The sequence below is a fragment of the Moschus berezovskii genome, chromosome 25 (genome assembly GCF_049115385.1).
Source record: "Moschus berezovskii isolate FMDL1 chromosome 25, NW_MosBer_1.0, whole genome shotgun sequence".
NCBI classification, from domain to species: Eukaryota; Metazoa; Chordata; class Mammalia; order Artiodactyla; family Moschidae; genus Moschus; species Moschus berezovskii.
In genome coordinates, this window is record NC_142484.1 from 51,325,336 (window position 1) to 51,341,510 (window position 16,175).

At 41.0% G+C, this 16,175-nt stretch overlaps 1 protein-coding gene across 10 annotated transcripts in view; it reads left to right on the top strand.

Moving 5' to 3' along the window:
- The window catches only part of LOC148773950 (ferroxidase HEPHL1-like), a 158,439-nt gene that overhangs the window by 4,571 nt on the left and 137,693 nt on the right, over positions 1 to 16,175 (top strand). For 8 of the 10 annotated variants that reach the window (XR_016036281.1, XR_016036282.1, XR_016036285.1 and 5 more), the window contains 3 exons: positions 41 to 160; positions 1,844 to 1,965; positions 5,965 to 6,483. The gene's annotated coding sequence lies outside the window, so the exon portion shown is untranslated. Of the gene's footprint in view, positions 1 to 40; positions 161 to 1,509; positions 1,529 to 1,843; positions 1,966 to 5,964; positions 6,484 to 16,175 lie in introns of those variants that run through there. The other 2 variants (XR_016036284.1, XR_016036283.1) reach the window with 2 other exon arrangements.

Below are 16,175 nucleotides of genomic sequence, written 5' to 3' on the forward strand. Positions count from 1 at the left end.
TTATATTGCTCTGTAAAGAACTGAATGTCTCTTTTCTCAGGGTTGCTGCTACTGCTGCTGCTGCTAAGTCACTTCAGTCGTGTCCGACTCTGTGTGACCCCATAGACGGAAGCCCACCAGGCTCCCCCGTCCCTGGGATTCTCCAGGCAAGAACACTGGAGTGAGTTGCCATTTCCTTCTCCAATGTGTGAAAGTGAAAACTGAAAGTGAAGTCGCTCAGTCGTGTCCGACCCTTAGCGACCCCACGGACTGCAGCCTACCAGGCTCCTCCATCCATGGGATTTTCTAGGCAAGAATACTGGAGTGGCTTGCCATTGCCTTCTCCGTTCTCAGGGTTAGGGCATGGAAAACTGTTTCCAGACCCTTCATTTTCTACTGGTCCTTGGCGCCTGAGACTGTTCCCTCCAGTTAATCCAGCCACTCCCTTTCTTCAGCTGAGATTCTGCAGATTTCTATAGTCAAAGATATAATATCAAAAAGAACGCACAACATCATTTAACCTTTATGTAATCAGCTGCTGTATTCTGTCAGTATTTCTTGGTTTCCTCCATCTTCTGTGTCCTGCTCTCTGAAACTTACAGCTTCTTCAAGGATGGTTCTCTTAGGAAAAAGGATTGTTGCTATCCATGCTCATGTGATCCTGCTTAGAAGCATTTATTTCATTACATTATTGAAAAACAATTTAGAATATATATCAACTTTTTTTTTAACTGTGCATAATATTTGGTTATGGACAGTTATGGCCGAAAGTGAAGAGGAACTCAAAAGCCTCTTGATGAAAGTGAAAGAGGAGAGTGAAAAAGTTGGCTTGAAGCTCAACATTCAGAAAACGAAGATCATGGCATCCGGTCCCATCACTTCATGGGAAATAGATGGGGAAGCAGTGGAAACAGTGTCAGACTTTATTTTAGGTGGCTCCACAATCACTGCGGATGCTGATTGCAGCCAGGAAATTAAATGACGCTTACTCCTTGGAAGGAAAATTATGACTAGCCTAGGTAGTATATTAAAAAGCAGAGACATTACTTTGCCAACCAAGGTCCGTCTAGTCAAGGCTATGGTTTTTCCAGTGGTCATGTATGGATGTGAGAGTTGGACTGTGAAGAAAGCTGATCGCCACAATATTGATGCTTTCAAACTGTGGTGTTGGAGAAGACTCTGGAGAGTCCCTTGGACTGCAAGGAGGTTGAACCAGTCCATTCTAAAGGAGATCAATCCTGGGTGTTCATTGGAAGGACTGATGCTAAAGCTGAAGCTCCAACACTTTGGCCACCTCATGCGAAGAGTTGACTCACTCCAAAAGACTCTGATGCTGGGAGGGATTGGGCTGGGCAGAGAAGGGGACGAAAGAGAATGAGATGGCTGGATGGCATCACCGACATGAGTTTGATGTGGCATGAGTTTGAGTGAACTCCGGGAGTTGGTGATGGACAGGGAGGCCTGGCGTGCTGTGATTCATGGGGTCGCAAAGAGTGGGAGACGACTGAACGACTGAACTGAACTGAACTGAATATTTGGTTCAGCTGAGGTGTGATCTGATTTTTTTTCAGTATTCAGAATCAATTTTTGACCCTTTCTAAGTTCATCATCAGTTTTGTTTTTTTTTTTTTTTTGCTTTTCTTGCTGCCTGTAGTAGGGCATTTTTGTGTCTTGGCTTGTTACTTAATCAACAGTCAGTAAACATTGATTCAAGTAGTAGTATTGTCAGCACACATTTATAGATTTAGCAGACTTATTTTCCCATACAGAAATAACGTGGGACAGATTTTAAAATAACATTTCAGCATTTATAATACTTTACTCCTTTTTTGTTTTGTTTTTGTTTTTTGACCTCGCCGTGCAGTTTGTGGGACCTTAATTCTCTGACCAGCGATCAAACGCAAGCGCCCTGAAGGAGAAGTGTGGAGTCCTAATCACTGGATTGCCAGGGAAGTCCCTAGAATATCATATCTTTAAACAATTCAGGTAAGTTTTATTCTGTTTCACGTATGTATATTTCTGACAAAAGTGGGAGACTATATTCTGTTTTGTAAACCATTTAAAATTTTAGTTTTCACTTATTGTATTGTTACTGTCTTTTCACATCCGCATATACAGATCCTGCTCATCAGTTTTAGTGAGTGTGTTATGTGCTGATTGTGCCGTAATTTAACCAATTCCTTGTTGGTAGACTTTCAGTTTGTCTGGGTTTTTATTTTGTAAACAGTGTTGTACTAACATTTCAGTTATACATCATGTGTACTTGTGTTTTCTTTCTTAGAATAAATTGTAGAATAGGTCTGCTGAATCAAATTATATACGTTTGAAGAGCTTTTGATGTCCCTGGCTATTTTTTTGAAATACCAACTAGTTTGCTTTTCCTCCAGTAGTATTTGAAAATGGAGAATTTCCTGGCAGTCTAGTGGTTAGACACTTCACTGCCTTGGCCCGGGTTCAGCCCCTGTTTGGGGAACTAAGATTCTGCAAGCCGTGTGGGACAGCCAAAAAAAAAAAAAAAAAAATGTATTTCCCAGTGTTGAAATGTTGAATATATTCTTTTTTCCGCACCCTCTCCTTTACTGTGTTCTGTTATTCTTTCTTTGTTCATCTGATTGGCAAAAATGTTATATATCATGTTTGTATGTTTTTATTAGTAAAGTTGAATATATTTTCATATGTTTGTTAGCCATTTGTATTTCTTTTGTAAATGTATGTCCTTTTTTCCATTTTTCTATTCAAGTATTGTTCTTTATCTGCTTTTTAAAAAATTCATTTTATATATTACTTTTGCTAAGCACATAATTATGTGCAAATATCCTGTACTGAGTTAAATTATTCTACTTTAGGATAGCATTTCTCAAAATACGACTTAATAGATCACTTGTAACAGTACCGAGATAATTGTTAGAATGCATGTATATCCTTCATTTACCAGAGGTTCGGATTTCTTAGACCTATGGGGTTTCTATGAATCTGCAGCACATGAAAATTAGGGAACCTCTGATTTGGACGAAATATAAATTTCTTAACATTTTTACTGTTCCTATTTTTCCTCTTGTCTCATGGCATTCTGCTGTTTTTTCTGATTTATCTTAATAATCATAAATTACAGTCTTAATGTATTAAGGTTTTATCCTACCCCAGCCTAACAATAATTTTACAAAAATGTTTTGATGTATGGAAATTAGAATGTTAAAGTCCCTAAAGGAAAGCACTTTTGTAAGTCTGTGAGAAGCATTGTTTGTAAATGAGGCGAAAGGAATAACTAAGAGAAAAACAGGTAAAATAGAGTAGACAGAAGTATAGGGGGTTTCTCATCTAGTTTAAAAAACTCAATATTACTTTGTTTCTTCCTCGTGTTTTGTGTGGTAATCTTCTTTGAACTGTAAATTTGGAACCCATACTGTTTGAAAAATAGTCTAAATGAAATTTTTGAAATTCTCATTGTTATCTACAGATTCATTAGGGAGCAGTGTTCCCTTTAATATTTTTTTAAGTTGCAAGCAGATGAACAGGCTGCTGCTGCTGCTGCTGCTAAGTCACTTCAGTCGTGTCCGACTCTGTGTGACCCCACAGACGGAGGCCCACCAGGCTCCCCCGTCCCTGGGATTCTCCAGGCAAGAACACTGGAGTGGGTTGCCATTTCCTTCTCCAATGTGTGAAAGTGGAAAGTGAAAAGTGAAAGTGAAGTCGCTCAGTCGTGTCCGACCCTTAGCGACCCCACGGACTGCAGCCTACCAGGCTCCTCCATCCATGGGATTTTCTAGGCAATAGTACTGGAGTGGCTTGCCATTGCCTTCTCCGGGAACAGGCTGCATAAGCAGCAAACTACAAACATGGAACTTCGATGGATGTTTTGATACTGTAGCCAAATAAAGCTTGCAGGGCTTATTTGACACATTAGTGACAGGCATAATTGTTACCGTGCTGCCTGATAAGTAAGCTTAAATATAGATGACTGTGTTTGACATCACTTTTCCATAGCCAGACATCACATTTCTGGGCCCAACTTGGAGGAGGAAACAATATGGCAGGCCAAGAAGCTTTAACAAATATTTCTGATTTAGAGATTTCAGTATTAGAGAGATTAGACATTTGGGGCAGAGGTTGCTTGTAACTTTGGTGTTCCTAATTCCTAAGGTTGTAGAGTTTCCTTTTCCCTTCTTCTACTCAAGACCATATGCTTGAGGGAAAAATGGGAAGATTCCGCCATGGCTTTACTTTCTCCAAATAGTTTTTTCTGCCCAGTAATTAAAGCTTGGGATGCAGAGGTCACTGTCATTGGTAGTGCACAAAGGACAGTTTCTTTCCCTGCTTTAGCCAAGCCAGTCAAGTTTTCAAGGTCTAAGCTGTCACGGGCCCTAATATCTATTTGAGTTGTCCTGTTAACCTGGGTCTCTGAGAATTTCTGAACCTGACTTTCTCATGTTTTCCCAACCGAGGTTGGGTACTTCAAACAGAAATATTTGCCATCTGTGAAGCGCGAATAAAGTAAAAGCAGACTTAACATCATTACAAAACCAAACGGAAGTATGATAGTTTTAGAATAAGCTTTTTTCCTACCAATCTTGCCTTCCACTCTACCTACCCTTCCAGCCCCCAAGGAGATGCATATTTTTGTCCCTAGAAAAAAAGTGAAAGCTGCATCCAACTCTCTGTGACCCCATGGACTGTAGCCTGCTGGACTTCTCTGTCCACGGAGTTCTCCAGGCAAGAATACTGGTGTGGGTTGCCATTTCCTCCTCCAGGGAATCGTCCCAACCCAGGGATCAAACGCATGTCTCCAGCATCACAGGCGGATTCTTTACCGCCTGAGCCACCAGGGAAGCCCCCAGCAAAGGCAGTGTCAAATCAGACTCTGAAACTTGGTAGAAACTCTTAACTGGAAATCATTCATAGCCCACGCTGTAACTTTCTAGGGTTGATTCTTCTCTGCAGCCTGACTGTGTGTAATGAAGCGTTTGTTGGTCAAACGTTTTCTCTAGCTATGTACTGAATTTTTGTACTATCTAAAAGGATGAAGCATTGTTGGGAAAACGTCCTGATACTACTTTTAGAATCTCCTGTTTGCCAGTTCAGTATTGGTTGATAGAAGTCAGTCTTTGTATCTGCCGTAAATCAGTAATAAAACTACCTAAAGTTTGATGTTGCTTTACCTTTTATAGAGTACATTATTTTATAATTCACTTACGTACCATCTTTGATAGGGAGGCGCAATTTTTAGAAAGGAAAATTCTGAGCTCAGAGAAGTTAAGAGATTCACATAGTTGGGAAGAGGCTTGAATCCATATCTTTTGTTTTCTTTATATTTTACACCTTTCAGAGATACCATCTGCTGAATCATTTGATGATTAAAACATTTGTAATAAAATTTAAATAGCTTGTTATTAAGTGTGGCAGATATTTAAATAAAATTTAGGACAGCAGCATGCAAGTTTTTCCCAATGGATCAATTATGTCTTGTGACAAATGAAAAACTACCATTATAGATGGGAAATTAAACTGTATGGTATGTAAACAACTGAGGGAGGAAACAGTGCCTTTAAATGCTATTTATGGATTCTCTGGTATATCTAGAGCAAGAATGATACGGTAGAAAAACTATCGTATTTGTTTATGAAATACCCATGTGTTTTATCTGTAAGGCAGTGTTGTATCTCTCGTCAAAGTCTGTGATTGTTGTTGTTGTTAGCCACACGCCCGGCATTTGGAAGTTTAGTTCTCCACCAGGGAGTGCACCGGTGCCCCAGTCGTGGATGTGTGCAGCTTGAATCACTGGACCACCAGAAAGTCCCAAAGGCAGTATTTTAAAGTTTCTTTTTCTAGTAGCTGATTGTTAGTGTGTAGAAACGCAACTGATTTTTGTATACTGATTGTGTATCCTACAACTTTACTGAGCTAATCAAAGTTTTACTATCAAGCCTGTAATATTTCAAGAGGAAATTGCTAATTTCTCCCATTTTTAAAAAACAATTATTTTTTCAGATATTTCAGCCAAAGGCAGAAAGAGCTCTTCTCCTAGGATGGAGTCTGTTGTTTGGGAATGTGGTTGATCCAGTTGACACGTTGGCCAGATGGTACCCGATGTAATAAAATGAAAAGAAGAGGCAAGATGATGTCATTTTCCCATATTGTGAAAACAAAAACAAATGCCTTTCATGAGACCAAGCTAACAAACCTCTGACGGTGCAAAGAGTTTGAAGAACTTAACAGCAAGATAGAAGAAGTACTTCCAAGCTGAGACCTGCAGGTGTACAAAGATCTAAAATACATATTGAGTGGGCCTGATCATCTGAATCTCATTCGATCGAGAAAGCATGGCTCTGAGTTGGATCGTCTTCTATCTGTGCCCTTGACTATGTTTGTGGGCCATATAGGTGGGCACAGTTTGTGTTCTTTGAGCCTGTTACCTTGAGGAGGTGCCAAGATTTGCCTTGTAACACTACCTTCATGCCCAGTCTTCTGAATCATTATGACCAACAGACGGCAGCTTTAGCAGTGGAGGTAAGACTTCATCTATTATTTGGCATGTCGTAGAAAATTGTTCTTGTATTGCCCTTTTAATCAGTCTACTGAATGTGTTTGATAAACGACAGGAAAAACTAATATGTTATTTTGAACTGCATCTTGTACATTAAAAAGTTATGTATTTAGGTTCAGACTCTGATCGATCGAAGATTTCAGATTTGGGGAATGTTACTCATCTTAGTTTTCAGATATTATTCTTTTATGAAGAAATTTGAAAATTTGGAACTGGAGAAGTAATAGCCTTTCAGAAGTTTAAATTGTCCAAGTTATGGTTACATCTTTTTTGCTATTTAATAATAAGACTTTAAAGAGCAGACGATAATAATAATAATGCTCATAATTCACTTAGTAAATATTGAAGGTAACATGATTTTGAAAATGGGTTCTTTGGCTCAGACTTTAGGCTGGTGGGTTTACAGTATTTACATTGTCTTAAATACTTAAGATGGTATCCTGGTCTTACTGTCTTCACATCGATTTACGAACAGCAACTCCCAAGCAGTGATAAAGGTTTTGTTGTGTGAATTATCTGTTCTTGACCTCTCAGGACTTCATGAAAATCTGTTGCCTTACTTGAATTCTTCTAATGGTAATTCTTTAGGCACTTTTTAATTCTTTTACTTTAGAAGCTATGACCAGTCAATGGATACAGTTAATAACAGGTTTAAATAATTTCGTATGTGTTTCAATAATGGTTTTAGAATTGGGGACAAAGATATGTTGACCAGATAGGAATTAGGGGGCAGCAAACTGTGACAGTAAGAGGAAAAAGCTTGGAGTTGTATAAACTGCAGCAGCAGCTAGCACTTTCTATCTGTATTACTTTTGGCAGGTTACTTGAGTTTTCTTACCATTGTAACTTTACTTGTAAACTAGAGTTAACACTTTGGAAGATAGAAAATGAAGTGTTTGTAAAGTATTTTGCACAGTACTTTTGGAGTAAGTTCTCTGAAAGGGATAGCTTTTACCATTTTCCCGTATTCTAATATTAATGTAGCTACATAGTACATAGAATTTAAAGTTGTTTTTTTTTTAATTTTAGTCTTTAATCCTTTTTACAATGCTTTCAGCAAATTGAATACAACATGTTTTGGAATCTTCATTTTATAGTAAAATTCAAAGGTTTAGTACTTCCAAGTAAACGAACATAAATCTGGGAAAGATTATTATTCACAGATTTTGAAATGTAGAGGGCAACTTGTATAGTCCAAATACTTGAAAATATTGTAGAGGTTGAATAAAATATTTCTGCTCTTCCACTGACTACACACAGTCTAACTGGTAAGGAGAGATTTGGTATAGACTGTGAGATTGGGTGTATGGAAATGGGTATTGGTTTCATATAGGAATTTGGTTCCAGGCATGATAGTCCCTGCTGGGTATTAAAACTACCCAGTTCTCTCACCAAAAAAATGAAGGAGGAATATCTTTGTTTCTGGTATCATTTTAAGTCAGTATGACTCCTTTGGACAGCAGATAGGGTTGTAAGAAATAAGTCATAAAGATTTATGGACTGATTTGGGTTTAACTTTTGCCTCTTTCACGTAGTAGCTTTCAGACTTTGAAATTAAGTCACCTAACATCTCTGTGATCCGGAGAAGGAAACGGCAACCCACTCCAGTACTCTTGCCTGGAAAATCCCATGGACGGAGGAGCCTGGTAGGCTACAGTCCACGGGGTCGCAAAAAGTCGGACACGACTGAGTCACTTGACTTTCAACATCTTTGTGAAAATCATTTGTGAAAAGGCACTGATAACAAAAATACTTTGAACGGCTGTTAGGATTAAATGAGAGATTTAAGTAGCTAGCACAATGCATGACGCCGAATAGATGATCCACAAGTGTTACTTCTATTTAAATTTCATTTGTAAGTGACCCTAGAGCGAAAGTCGGAGAAAGACGATGTGTTTGTTTCACATGAGTTTGCATCTCTCATTGTGGGCTCCGGGGGCTTTCCTGATGGTGGCGTGGTGAGCTATCTCTGACCTCTCTTCAAACATGCCCATATAGGCTAGACATTTTGTTGGCAGTGAGACCGCATCTTTTTGAATTCCACTCATTCTAGGGAGAGCACCTAGATGAGAAAGAGAAAGCTTTGGTGATGTGAAGTGATGTCGGGGATAGTTGACTTGCTTGTCATATCAGGACAGGGATGCCACTGACAGAGTCTCCTGACAGTCTGAGAGTGTAAAGTTTCTGTAATAGCAAAGGGTATGGAAGTTCAGCAATCAACACAGCACACCTTCAAATAGAAGTAAGGATTCTTAGATCCTTACAAGGACTTGTCTGCTGATGACACCCTCCTGTCTCTGACCCAGGACCTTTGGATCAGCTTGCCAGCTTTTAGTGGGAGCAAATAATTGGAGCAGGTAACCCCAGCACATTCCTGACTGTTCTTTGTGGGACTGGATGAGTTGAAAGACATTTCCTAGGTGATAGCATCGTTCAGCAGACCCAGGCTTCAAGCCTGCCTCAGGTTCATTCCTTTTTTTTTTTTTTTATTTTACAATATTATATTGGTTGGTTTTGACATACATTGACATGAATCCGCCCCGAGTGTACATGAGTTCCCCCTCCCGAACCCCCCTCCCACCTCCCTCCTCCCCTTATCCTCCCTCTAGGTCATCCCCTCATACCAGCCCCGAGCATCCTGTTACATGCATCGACCCTGAACTGGCGATTCGTTTCACATATGAGAATATACACGTTTCAATGCCATCAGGTTCATTCCTGTACTGACATTTGGTGAAATCAAAATGAGTGCTTCGAATGAAATCGTATATGGTGCCAGGAGAGAAATTGCAGAATGTGGGTTACTTCAACTTTTCTTATTATTGTTCACAGTCAACAAGTTGGGTGTTCTTTCACTGTGTATAGAGAATTCCTCCTCAATACTTCGATTGAAGTTGGAACATGTTCAAATGAATGGGGTGAATGTCCATTTATTAAGTTGGAGAAAAGATCCTTGTTAGTATGTTGGTATGTTTGTTTCTCTCACTTTACAAAAACGTGCGTTTCTACATAAGCACGCTCTTTGCAACCCCACGGACTGCAGCATGCCAGGCTTCCCTGTCCTTCTCCATCTCCTGGAATTTGCTCAAACTCATCTCCATTGAGTCTGTGATGCCATCCAATCGTCTCATCCTCTGTCATCTCCTTCTCCTCCTACCCTCAGTCTTTCCCAGCATCAGGGTCTTTTCCAGTGAGTCGGTTCTTCACATCAGGTGGCCAGAGTGTTGGAGCTTCAGCTTCAGCATCAGTCCTTGCGGTGAATATTCAGGGTTGATTCCCTTTAGGATGGACTGGACTGGTTTGATCTCCTTAATGCATCTATATATATTCAGTTCAGTTCAGTTCAGTTCAGTCACTCAGTCGTGTCCGACCCTCCGCGACCCCATGAATCACAGCACGCCAGGCCTCCCTGTCCATCACCAACTCCCGGAGTACACTCAAACTAAGTTAACACCATTTTATAGAGGAAAAGCTGAAATTTAGAGAGTTTACAGAGACCCAACTGGTTAATAAGCTCAAGGGCTCTGGATAAGAATGCCATGGTTTAACTCTTGGGACTGTCTTTGTAGCTATGTGATCTTCGGCGAGGTACTTAACTTTCTGTGTCTTCTTTTCTTCACATTGATTATAAAATGGTGTGACTGATTATAGTACCTCCCTTGTGGGATTGTTGAGAAGATTAAGTTCGGTATGTGAAGCACTTACAGCACTGCCCAGCCTGTAGTAAGTGTCCATAAATGCTAGCTGAGATACAGCACAAGATACTTCTAGCTAGTGAGTGACAGACGCATAAACTTAAAGCCTTGTACTCAGTGCAGGCAGCACAAAATAGTGATTCAAGGCAATTTTATAATTCATGATGGGGCTTACAAATGGAGGTTTTACCACCATGGTGACATGTCAGTATCAGCTTAGTTGGTGTTGTATGGTTGGGGACTTAGCGGGTCTGAGGCTGATTTAGGGCATGTACATGCTTGCATGCATGATGTCTACACACGTATCAGCTGTGAATATAATGCAGTTTTAAACTTTGAAGTTTTTTTTTTTTTTTTTTTCGTGGCACTGGGTCTTCGTTGCTGTGCACAGTCTTTCTCTAGTTGTGGATTAAGAGCTTCTCCGATGCAGTGGCTTCTCTTGTTTCAGGGCACGGGCTCTAAAGTGCATAGGCTTCAGTAGTCGTGGAACGTGGACTTAATAGTTGCAACTTGCAGTCTCCAGAGCTTGGGCTCATTAGTTGTGGCCCACTGGCTCAGTAGCCCTGTGGCATGTGGGATCTTCCCAGACCAGGGATTGAACTGGTGTCCCTTGCATTTCAAGGTGGATTCTTAACCACTGGACCACCAGGGAGTCCCTAAACTTTAAAATAGTTATAGACTCACAGGGAGAAGGCAATGGCAACCCACTCCAGTACTCTTGCCTGGAAAATCCCATGGACGGAGGAGCCTGGTAGGCTACAGCCCGTGGGGTGGCTAAGAGTCAGACATGACTGAGTAACTTCACTTTCTCTTTTCACTTTCATGCATTGGAGAAGGAAATGGCAACCCACTCCAGTGTTCTTGCCTGGAGAATCCCAGGGACGGGGGAGTCTAGTGGGCTGCCATGTATGGGGGTCGCACACGGTCGGACACGACTGAAGCAACTTAGCAGCAGCAGCAGCTCAGGAAGTTAAAGTAGTGTAGAAATTCTGTATACTGTAGCTAGTTTCACCAGGGGCTTGGAGGGCGCGGTGTCTTGCTATCTTATGTAGCTGTTAGTATCAAAACTGGGACATTGGACTTCCCTAGTGGTCAAGTGGTTAAGAATCCTCTTGCCAGTACAGGGGACACCAGTTTGATCCCGGATCCAGGATGATCCCACATGCCTCGGGACAGCTAAGCCCACGTACCACAACTACTGAAGCCTCTATGCCCTAGAGCCTGTGTTCTGCAACAAGAGAAGCCACTGCAATGAGAAGCCTGCACAAAGCAACTAGAGAGTAGCCCCCACTCCCTGCAGCTAGAGAAAGCCTGCACTCAGCAATGAAGACCCAGCACAGCCAAATAAATAAATAAAAAATTTTAAAGGCACAGGTGATCTAAAAAAAAAAAAAGCTATCATTGGTGTACTCTTTAGCCCTTTATCACATTTCACCAGTTTTTACATGTACTCATTTTTGTGTCTGCACATGTACATGTATTTTTATTGTCTGTGCATTTTTATCACATGTATATGTTCATGTAGCCATCACTTTGGTTAAAATACTGTGGAAATTCTCTGACAGTCCAGTGGTTAGAGTACTGTGCTTCCACTGCAGGGGGCAGTAGTTTGGATCCCTCGTCGGGGAACTGAGATCCCACAAGACCCGGAGCATGGCAAAAAGAAAACAAAACACCAAAACGACACAGAACTGTTTTTATCACCACATCTTGCTTGTGCTTCCTTTCTCCCTACCACCCTTTCCTATTACCAGGCAATGACTAATTTGTTCTTTGTCCCTATACTTTTGTCATTTCAAGAATATTATATAAATAGAATCATACAGTATATAATCTTTTGAGATTGACTGTTTTCATTTAGTATAATACCCTTGAGATCCATCCAGGTTGTTTCATGTACCAGTCGTGACTGTTTTTAATTGCTGAGTACTGTTCCGGTATAGCGGAGAAGGCAATGGCAAGCCACTCCAGTACTCTTGCCTAGAAAATCCCATGGATGAAGGAGCCTGGTAGGCTGCAGTCCGTGGGGTCGCTAAGGGTCGGACACGACTGAGCGACTTCACTTTCACTTTTCACTTTCACACATTGGAGAAGGAAATGGCAACCCACTCCAGTGTTCTTGCCTGGAGAATCCCAGGGACGGGGGAGCCTGGTGGGCTTCCGTCTATGGGGTCACACAGAGTCGGACACGACTGAAGTGACTTAGCAGCAGCAGCAGCAGTTCCGGTATAGAGATGTTCTGCGGTTTGTTGAATCATCCACTGAAGGATACTGAATTGTTTCCAGCTTTTTGCTATTACAAATAAAGCTGCTGTGAACAATCATATACAGGTTTTTGTGCAGACATAAATTTTCCTTTTGGGTAAATGAATGCCCAGGAGTGTGATTGCCGGGTTATACGGTAAGCGTGTGTTTGAGTTTTTAAGAAACGACTCAATTATTTTCCATAGAGGTTCTACCGTTTTACATTCTACCAGCAGTGTATGAGAGACGTACGTTCTCAGCATTCTTTCCACCATTTGGTATTCGCATTTTTTTATTCAGCTTTTCTCAGATGATGTGGTATCTTACGTGATTTCAATTTGCATTTCCCTTATGGCTAATAATATTGGACATCTTTTCATGTGCCATTCATGTATCTTCTTTGATCAAATGTCTGTTCATGTCTATTGTTCATTTTCAGTTGAATTGTTTTTGACTTTTGAGCTTTGAGAGTTCTTTATATATTCTAGATACAAATCCTTTGTTGGAAATGTAGTTTGTAAATAGCTTATTCTTGTCTATAGCTTGCTTTTTCATCCTTTTAACAAAGTCTAGGAGAATAGAAGTCTTAAATTTTAACAAAGTCCAGTTTACCAAGTTTTTTTCCTTTTAGAGAGTGCATGTTTGGTGTCGTTTATAAGAACTGAAGTTGGTCTGCAAATCCTCTGAAGTTTTATACTTTGACGTCTCACATTTAAATCTATGATCAATTTTGAGTTAATTTGTATAAAGTCAGTTTCATTTTTTTGCCCCTAGCTTCCTCGCTATTTGTTGGACAGGCTGTCTATCCTTACACTATTGAACTGCTTTTGCTTCTTCCTCAAAAATTCGTTATCTGTCCTTGTATAGATTTATATTTGGGTTCTCTATTCTGTCCTGTTGATCTTTGCATGTGTTTCACCAGCAATACCACAGTGTCTTGATTTTTGTTAGCTATACAGTAAATCTTAAAATTGGATAGTAAGATTTTTCCCACTTTTTTTCCCCAAAATTGTTTCATTTATTCTACTTTTTCATATAAAATCTAGAATAAACTTGTCTTTAACTACTAAAAGTGTTAGTGGATTGTGACAGAAATGTGACTAAATCTAGAGGTCAGATGTTGAATCTCCAACCCATAAACAGTGTTGTTGTGGATTGACTTGAGTCCCCCTGAAAAGTGAAAGTGTTAGCCGCTTGGTCGTGTCTGACTCTCTGTGACCCCATGGACTGTAGCCCGTCAGGCTCCTCTCTGCATGGAATTCTCTCCAGGGAAGAATACTGGAGTGGGTAACCATTCCCTTGTCCAAGGGATCTTCCCGATCCAGGGATTGCACCTGGGTCTCCCGCATTGCAGGCAGATCCGTTGCTGTCTGAGCCATCAGGGGAGTCCCTTGAGTGCCCCTAATAAGCTCTAACCTCCAGTACCTCAGAATGTGACCTTATCTGAAAATAGGGTCATTCTCAATGTTATTAGTTAACACAGATGTGTACTGAAGTAGTGAGGGACTCCTGTTGCAATATGACAGGTATCCTCAGAAAAGGCCATATTAGACACAGGTGCGCATAGAGGGTCGATGCGTGTAGAAGCATGGAGAGAATGCTGTGTGAAGCTTAGGCGTGTGCTGCCACGAGCCAAGGGGCAGCTAGAAGCTGAGAAAGATAGCTGGAACATATCTTTCCCTATCACCTTTAGAGGCAGTATGTCTCTGCCAGCACCTTGGTCTCAGACTTTTAGCTTCCAGAAATGTGACACAATCAATTTCTATTGTTTAAGCCACTGAGTTTGAGGGACTTTGTTACAACAGCCCTGCTGCTGCTGCTAAGTCACTTCAGTCGTGTCGGACTCTGTGCGACCCCACAGACGGCAGCCCCCCAGGCTCCCCCATCCCTGGGATTCTCCAGGCAAGAACACTGGAGTGGGCTGCCATTTCCTCCTCCAGTGTGTGAAAGTGAAAAGTGAAAGTGAAGTTGCTCAGTCGTGTCTGACCTTTAGCGACCCCATGGACTGCAGCCCACCAGGCTCCTCCATCCATGGGATTTTCCAGGCAAGAGTACTGGAGTGGCTTGCCATTGCCTTCTCCGATAACAGCCCTGCTGCTGCTGCTGCTCCTGCGTCACTTCAGTCGTGTCCGACTCTGTGTGACCCCATAGACAGAAGCCCACCAGGGTCCCCCATCCCTGGGATTCTCCAGGCAAGAACACTGGAGTGGGCTGCCATTTCCTCCTCCAGTGTGTGAAAGTGAAAAGTGAAAGTGAAGTTGCTCAGTCGTGCCTGACCTTTAGCGACCCCATGGACTGCAGCCCACCAGGCTCCTCCATCCATGGGATTTTCCAGGCAAGAGTACTGGAGTGGCTTGCCATTGCCTTCTCCGATAACAGCCCTGCTGCTGCTGCTGCTAAGTCACTTCAGTCGTGCCCGACTCTGTGTGACCCCATAGACGGAGGCCCACCAGGCTCCCCCGTCCCTGGGATTCTCCAGGCAAGAACACTGGAGTGGGTCCAGCCCTAGCAGACTAATAAAACATATATCTGTTCATTTATTTATATCTTCCTTTCAGCACACAAGCTGTATGTGTTTTGTTAAGTATATACCCAGGTGTTTCTTTTTTAAAAAATAAATGGGATTATAAATGTATTGTTTTGTTTCTACATATTCAATAGATATAAAAGCACAATTGTATACAGATATTCATTTTCTAGGTATGTTTTTCTTGTATTCTGCAACCTTGTTGAACTTACTCATTCTAGCACTAATAAATTTTATTAGTTTTTTGTTGTTGTGACTAATTTAAACATGTTTTTTTGTGATTCCTTGGGATGTTCTACGTAGACAGTAATGTCACACGCAAATCGGGACGGTTTTCTTTTTCCAGTCTCTACACTTTTTGTTTCCTTTTCTTGTTTTGTGCTGATGGGACTTCTAGGACTCTGTTGAATTTGAGTGGTGGGACTTGGCATTCTTCCCTTGTTTCCAGTGTTGAAGATAGAAATCCAGTCTTTCACCACAAAGTATGATGTTTACTGTAGGGTTTTTGTATATATACTTTGTCAAGTTGAAGAAGTTACTTTCTATATCTAGTCTGCTGAAAACTTTTAAAATCATGAATGCTTTTTCGGCATCATTTGGTATGATCGTGTGATTTTTCTCTTTGTTATGTTAGCCTGTTGATTTGGTGGATTACGTTGGTGTTGGAATATTGAACCAGCTTTGGATTTCTGGAACAAATCCTACTAAGTTGTGGTGTTGTATAATGCTTTTCATATATTTTTGGACTTGATTTCCTATTATTTTATGAAGGATTTTTGTATTTTTTAAGGGGGTGGTATTAGTCTGCAGTTTTCATCTTTTGTATTATCTTTGTTGGGCTTCCTTGGTGACTCAGAAAGTAAAAACTGCCTGCAATGCAGGAGACACAGGTTCAATCCCTGGGTCAGGAAGATCCCCTGGAGAAGGGCATGGCATCCCACTCCAGTATTCTTGCCTGGAGCTTTCCATGGACAGAGGAGACTTTCGGGCTACAGTCCATGAGATCGCAAAGAGTCAGATATGACTGAGCGACTGACACACTTTTGTTTTGCTTTAATATTAAATAATTCTGTGTATTCTTGCCACCTGTTCTTAATATCTTCTGCTTCTGTTAGGTCCGTACCATTTCTGTCCTTTATTGAGCCCATCTTTGGATGAAATGTTCCCTTGGTATCTCCAGTTTTCTTGA